The 6,682-nt window shown below is 39.7% G+C and overlaps 1 non-coding gene across 1 annotated transcript; it reads left to right on the top strand.

Moving 5' to 3' along the window:
- The first annotated feature begins 4,789 nt into the window (after positions 1-4,789).
- LOC115715526 (small nucleolar RNA R71) lies at positions 4,790-4,895 on the top strand. The gene has a single exon (XR_004011393.1). It is a non-coding gene; the product is annotated as a small nucleolar RNA R71 (small nucleolar RNA).
- The last annotated feature ends 1,787 nt before the right edge of the window (positions 4,896-6,682 follow it).

Raw genomic sequence — 6,682 nt, 5'->3', positions numbered from 1 at the left:
ACCCCGACCACGAGCCTGCCTCGGGGACCTCTACCTCGGCCCCTAGCGGTGGGGGAAACCGAGCTCCCTCTCCCCGATTCGACCCCACGGAGTTGCCTCGACTCGGTAGTCCGCCTGGCGTCCATCTAGTTAGAACCGCCTGCGAAACCAAGAGTTGGCATATCAGGTCGTATTCAAGGCGAGCTTACTAATGCCGCTTAATTTGGAAATTAGAAATGAAACATGCGCCTATTCTACTATCAGGCTACTAACATGCTTCCTAACGAGCTTTTCTTTTCATAGCGAATAAAATAAACTACTAAAGCAATAAAGGCTTACCTTTGAACCGTAAACCGAGCTAGCTATTTCGATGATGATTGTACATGTCGTGACGATCTTCGGAAGACAACACAGCGGCTACGATACCAAATTGTAACACCCTAACTATCTTAGGCGTATTACGTGATTTTTAAACGTCTTTGTGCAGCTCGTTGCTATTCAACGAGGTTTATGGAAAAACGTGATTAATTAAAATTTTGCTTTTTCATTAAACTTATAAACCATATTGCAAAAAGTCTCGGGATCCCGATTTATAAAATTATTTACAAACGTTTTAACGTTCAACTTTTACATCAAAATGAAAGTCGTCTAACGCAGCCGATTACAAAAATCTCGACCTTCGTCGTCCCGAGGGATCGTACGCTCCGAGCCTAACCGCCCCGACATGTACAATCTCATATGCTCGGTCACGGTCCATCCAATACAGCTCTTGCCTTTACCTACACATGAACGTAAACGTGAGTCGACGGACTCGATAAGAAAAGCATACTAATATCATACATAAAGCCGACCGCCGTGTCCAACACGATGCGAGTCCCGCTACGCCATGTCCAACATGGTGCGAGCACTACCGCCATGTCCAACATGATGCCGAGTTTTGAACGTTCGGGGGACGGTACTATTGACAAGTATCCTCACGATCGGTCGAGCCGGTCATACTCCGGCTGCGGTCATACTCCGGCACTGCGACGGGATAGAGTCAATAGCCCGAACCACCAACCGGTGTCGACGATCGGTCGAACCGGGTCATACTCCGGGCCGTTCTTGGTCATACTCCGGCTGTCTGAAGACGTGACGGGGTTGGATGGTTCGAAGCCTAAATACATATCTAATGTAATCTAACGGGCTTCCTACATGCACGCTAAACATGTAATCTACATATGCATCTTCATTATACTAATCTTACGGATTAGATTTCGGGTGTCTAGGTCAACATTTGGAACTGAAGCTGAACGGCGGATTACTGGCTCCTAAACCATAAAAATCACAACGCTATAAGTGACACGCTAAATCACTTCCCGGGGACTAAAACTTGAAACTAAAAGTTTCCCTATCGATAAAAAGCATGGCAATACCCCTAAAAACCCAAAAACGAGGAAAACTAGGGTTCTGAAAAATCCCCAACCTGCAGGATTTGCCCAACCGGAATCGGTTCTCGGAAAATTCAAAGACCCCATCCGGAATTCGGATGCTCAACGGAATCGGTTCCTCGCCGAGCGACAAACTAAAAATCTCCTAACTTGACCAATTCGAACCCAATTGATCCCAAACTTTCCAGACCTGCTCTAAAGGTCCCAAATAACAATTCCAAGGCATCAAACCTACCCAGAAACCTCATACACAAAATTCACCATTGGAGCTCAAGCTTTGAGTTCCAAACTCAAGCTTGAGCAAAACCACTTAACATGCAATCAAACTAGCTTAAAACCTCTTAAACTAGCATAATATAACCTCTGAAAACAAACAACAACATCCAGCAATTCACAGAAACAAAACATCACATTTTCTTTCAAAATTCATAACTTTTGCAAAGAAAACTCAAGGCTTTAACAATCTAACCTACATGCTTCTAACATAGCTTAAACAACAACAATAATCATGCTTTAAAACAACCTAAATCAACAACAAAACACAGCAGAAACATCTCTCAAAAATCACATGCATTTTCATCCATTTTCATCATTTTCTTGAATTACAAAAGGAAAAGCTTAGAGACCTTACCTAGGATGAAGAACACTTAGAATGCAATGGAAATAGCTTGAAAATTCAGAAATCCCAGCCCTAAGATCACCCTACCAGCCGAGAGAGGAAGAGAGGAAAGAGAGAGCCTTTTTGAAATTTTTTTTTTTTTTCTATTTTTTCTAAGTTGAATGAGAAATGAGTAAAAAGGAGTCTTTACACACTAAATCTTTCAGCCAAATAACATGCATAAATTAAACATTTATTTCATTTATTAAATCATATAAGACAAAATACTAATGGGGCAAAAAGACCATTTTGCCCCTCCACCAAAAAATCACTAAAATCATACTAAAGGGGTATTTTTGGGACATTCTAAATTCCCGGCCATTCCCGACATTCCCAATGTCTAAAACCCGTCCCCAAAATACTAACATACTAAGTTGTGATTTCTACTGAGCCAAACGCCGCGTTCCAAAATGCGGACACGGAAATGCGAAATATAAAAACTGCTGATGACATAATTATGCATATCTGAATTCCATAAATAACAATGATAAATTATTTAAATAGCTATAAATAATTTCCTGATTAACATAAATAACTGCTAATTTCCAAATTAACTAAGCGGGCTTTACAACAGGATTCAACCTCCGTTGATGCTCAATGGAGTTACTACAGCCAGCTTCTAAGAGTATCTTGTGCGTGCAAATCGTTCGACTAATGCCTTTTATGTCTGCCATAGTCCACCCAATTGCTCTTTTATGTTTCTTCAACACATCTAGCAACAAACCTTCAGCTTCAGCCTCTAATTACGCTAAAATAATTATTGGCGGCGTTTCATTCTCCCCGAAATAGGCATATTTTAGGTGACTTGACAAGAGTTTCAGCTCTAGCTTTGGTGGTTCATGGATAGAAGATTTTGGAGGCTTGAAATTGCTTTCCTTCCACTCTAAAGACTCAAAAGGTCTCTTGAATTTAGGAAAAGGTTGCATTGGCTCTACCCAAGCAACTTGAGTTTCTTCATCGTCACTCAAAGCTTCAAGCTCTTCAAGAGAACTTATCAACCTTTCATCTTTCCACACTTCCTTGTGAAAACTTTCAGCCACAATAGAATCAATTACACTCAAATGGGAGCATTCTTCGATCTCATCCAGAAATCTCACAGCATTGAACACATTAAAAGTGACTTTTTGATCATTCACCCTCATAGTGAGTTCCCCATTTTTTACATCAATCAAGGTTCTTTCAGTAGGAAGGAATGGCTGCCCCAAAATAATAGGAACTTCTCTATCGGCCTCATAGTCAAGGATAATGAAATCAGCCGGAAAAATGAACTTATCCACTTGCACCAACACATCTTCAATTTTCCCTTCCGGATGACCCATGGAACGATCCGCTAATTGCCAAGTGACGGTGCTTGACCTTACTTCTCCAATTCCCAACTTCCTAAAAATAGACATAGGCATGAGATTATACTAGCTCCCAAATCATAAAGAGCTCTTCCAACATCTCGACCCCCAATAGAAATTGGAATTGTAAAGCTGCCCGGATCTTTCAATTAAGGTGGAATTTTTCTCTTCAACATAGCACTACAGCCCTCTGTTAAAGCGACAGTTTCAAACTCGCCAAGCCTCCTTTTCTTTGTCAAAATGTCCTTCCAAAACTTCACATAGGTTGGCATTTTCTCCAAAGCTTCAACTAATGGTATATTGATGTGGAGCTGCTTTAGAACATCAAGAAATCTCCAGAAGTGACCATCGTCTTACTGCTTCTTGAATCGTTGAGGAAATGATAGAGGTGGCTTTTGCAAAGACTTTCTGCAGCAGAATGCTGACCTGATGCTGTAACATCTGGGGGAATTTTAGCAGCTGAAATTTCAGGTTTTTTCTTCATTTCCCCGTCTTTTTGGATTGAAGAGGGCTCCTTGCTGCCTTTTGTTGCAGCCACATTTGACTCTAAAATTTTTCCACTTCTCAAGGTTACCGATTTTCAATGCTCTTTACCATCTCTTCGTGGGTTTTCGGTGTCACTAGGCAAGGTGCCTTGTGGTCTATTCTTCAAATCATTAGCCAATTGCCCCAATTGAATTTTAAGATTTCAAAGAGATGCTGCCTGGCTTTGAATTACAGCATCATTCTTGGCCATACAATCTTTCATTAAGCTCTCCAAAGATCTTGTTTGAGAGCCTTGAGGTTTGTGTGGTTGTTGAGGTCTTAGTTGTTGAGAAAATCCCGGTGGAAATGATTGTTTTCCTTGTGCTTGTGCTCCACTTGAACTTGCTCCTTGACCTCCCCATGAAAAATTCGGATGATGCTTCCATGCTGGATTGTAAGAGTTTGAGTACGGATTGTTGTTGCAATTGAAATTTTGGTTACCCACATAGCAAACTGAAGCTGGATTTGAAGGGCAATTCTCAAAAGTATGTCCAACACCATAATACACACAAGAAATTTCTACCCTTTGAATGGCAGCAGTTGGTTAGAGGCCATTTGAGCGGTTAGAGCGGTCATTGAGGCTGCATTGAGACCATTGTAAAATGTCTCAAGTTGAGGCCATTTGAGCGGTTAAAGCGGTCAAAGCATCTACTTCAAGAACACCCCCTACTTTTCGGCTTGTAGGAGCTCTATTAGTTGACCATTGATAGTTGTTGCTAGCTATCCTTTCCAAAATCTCACAAGCTTCATTGTAAGACTTGGAAAGAATGGCTCCATTAGCGGAAGCATCCAATACCATCCTAGAGGCTATATTGAGACCATTATAAAATGTCTCAAGTTGGATACAATGAGGAATACCATGGTGTGGGCACTTCCTCAACAACTCCTTGAATCTTTCCCATGCGTCACTTGTAGTCTCATCTTCCAATTGTTGAAAGGACATGATCTCACTTCGAGACTTTGCATTTCTTGTTGGAGGAAAATTCTCTCTCAAGAATTTTTCAGCCAAGTCATTCCAATTAGTCACCGAATCGGGGGAAGAGTATTAAGCCATGCTCTAGCCCGATCCCTCAAGGAAAATGGGAACAACTTCAACCTTAAAGCCTCTTCACTTACTCCTTGTAGCTTGAAAAAATCACTCACCTCCAAAAATGAGTGAATATGGAGTTGAGGATCTTCCGTTGGCGACCCACCAAATTGACCAACCGTTTGGAGCATTTGAAACGTGACGGGCTTGAGCTCAAAATGAGGTGCTTGATTTCGGGTCTCACAATACCCGGATTAAGCTTGTTGAACATAGGGGCTGCATACTCTCTTATTGCTCGGGCTCTATCATCGGCCAAAAAAATTGGATTAGCATCATTATGAGCACCCCCAACTTCAAACCCATCAGCCATATTGTAGCGTTTTTTAGCCGTTTGTTCCTTTCCCCTTTGTTTGAAAGTGGGTTCAATTTCGGGGTCAATAGGAGCAAGTTCAAGGTCTTCTTCTTGCTCGTTCATACACTCGATTACAAAAGAAAAATTCAGCGCACCCAAAATGGGATTAAAATCTCAAACAATAAAATAAATTGCAAAATAGTTGATAATACATAATTTTTAGTTTCAATCCCCAGCAATGGCGCCAAAAACATGTGAAAATTATGTACGCAAGTATACGTAGTCAAACAAGTCATAAAATGATAAGTAAGATCGTCTCCACAGGGATTGCAATCAAAAATATGTTGTAAAACCAACTAATTACAACTTAAAGTAAAAGGAAAAAAATAAAACTGGTTGAGCCATGATTCAAAATTAAAATGACAGTAAGTAAACTTGCTAGAATTAATGCTATTGTTGCTAGAAAAATTCTTTCAAAAAGTGTAATATGGTAAAAGTGGCTTGAATAACTAATCCTTCTTATGCTAATTTTTCCCAGATGTTATAGCATTACCTCAGCATTCCTGCCAGTGATAAAAGAATTTTATGTGTTTATGAGAATTTTCCAAAACTCACAATTTAAGTTCTACCATCTAGATTCACATTTTCCTATATCAAACCAGATTAGAGAACACTAATTATGGTTCAATTCTTAAGTTATGCAAGGTAAATGAAATATTCCTATTCCACTTACAAAGAAAAACCTAAATCTAGGATTTCACTTGCTCCATTCAAGTTGAACTACTAGATCCAGCCCTTCTGAAAAAAGATCTAGCTTAGCAAATTGTTATTAATGGCCAAGAAATAACAATCAAAAAAAAAATAAGAACTCACTTTAATGAACAAAGGCATAAATGTTAAAATATGCTTAAAAAGTTTTATCATACCCAACATAGGAGTTCATAGCCACTCAAGCTTTAAGAAAATTAGCTCATGTTCAACACAAAAATTACAATCCAAATTTAAAATTATTCATCCATGGTTACTGCCTCTCTTTTACAACTATCAAGTTTCTAGAAATTAATGACAAGAAAGAAAAGAAAAGGGAAATAGAAGAAAAGGGAAAAGAAATGCAAACAATAGGGCTTTTGTCCTTCTCTTTCTCTTGCACTTGGGTACCCCTTCTCTTTTCTTCTCTGTGTGTTTTCTGCAATTACTCCTCTCTAAAAATGGTAGTTGTCTTCTTCATGATGATGGAGGTGTACTTCATCTCTTTTCTTCTTTGTTGGGTCTTTAGGGTACAAAATGATATACTAAAAATAGAAGCCCAATCTTTTTCCACCTTGGCCCACTAGGTTTAGTCTTTTTCCTTCCACAGCAGCCAGCTGC

This window comes from Cannabis sativa, chromosome 4 (genome assembly GCF_029168945.1).
Source record: "Cannabis sativa cultivar Pink pepper isolate KNU-18-1 chromosome 4, ASM2916894v1, whole genome shotgun sequence".
In the NCBI taxonomy this organism is placed as follows: Eukaryota; Viridiplantae; Streptophyta; class Magnoliopsida; order Rosales; family Cannabaceae; genus Cannabis; species Cannabis sativa.
This window is presented reverse-complemented; position numbering and strand designations above follow the sequence as displayed.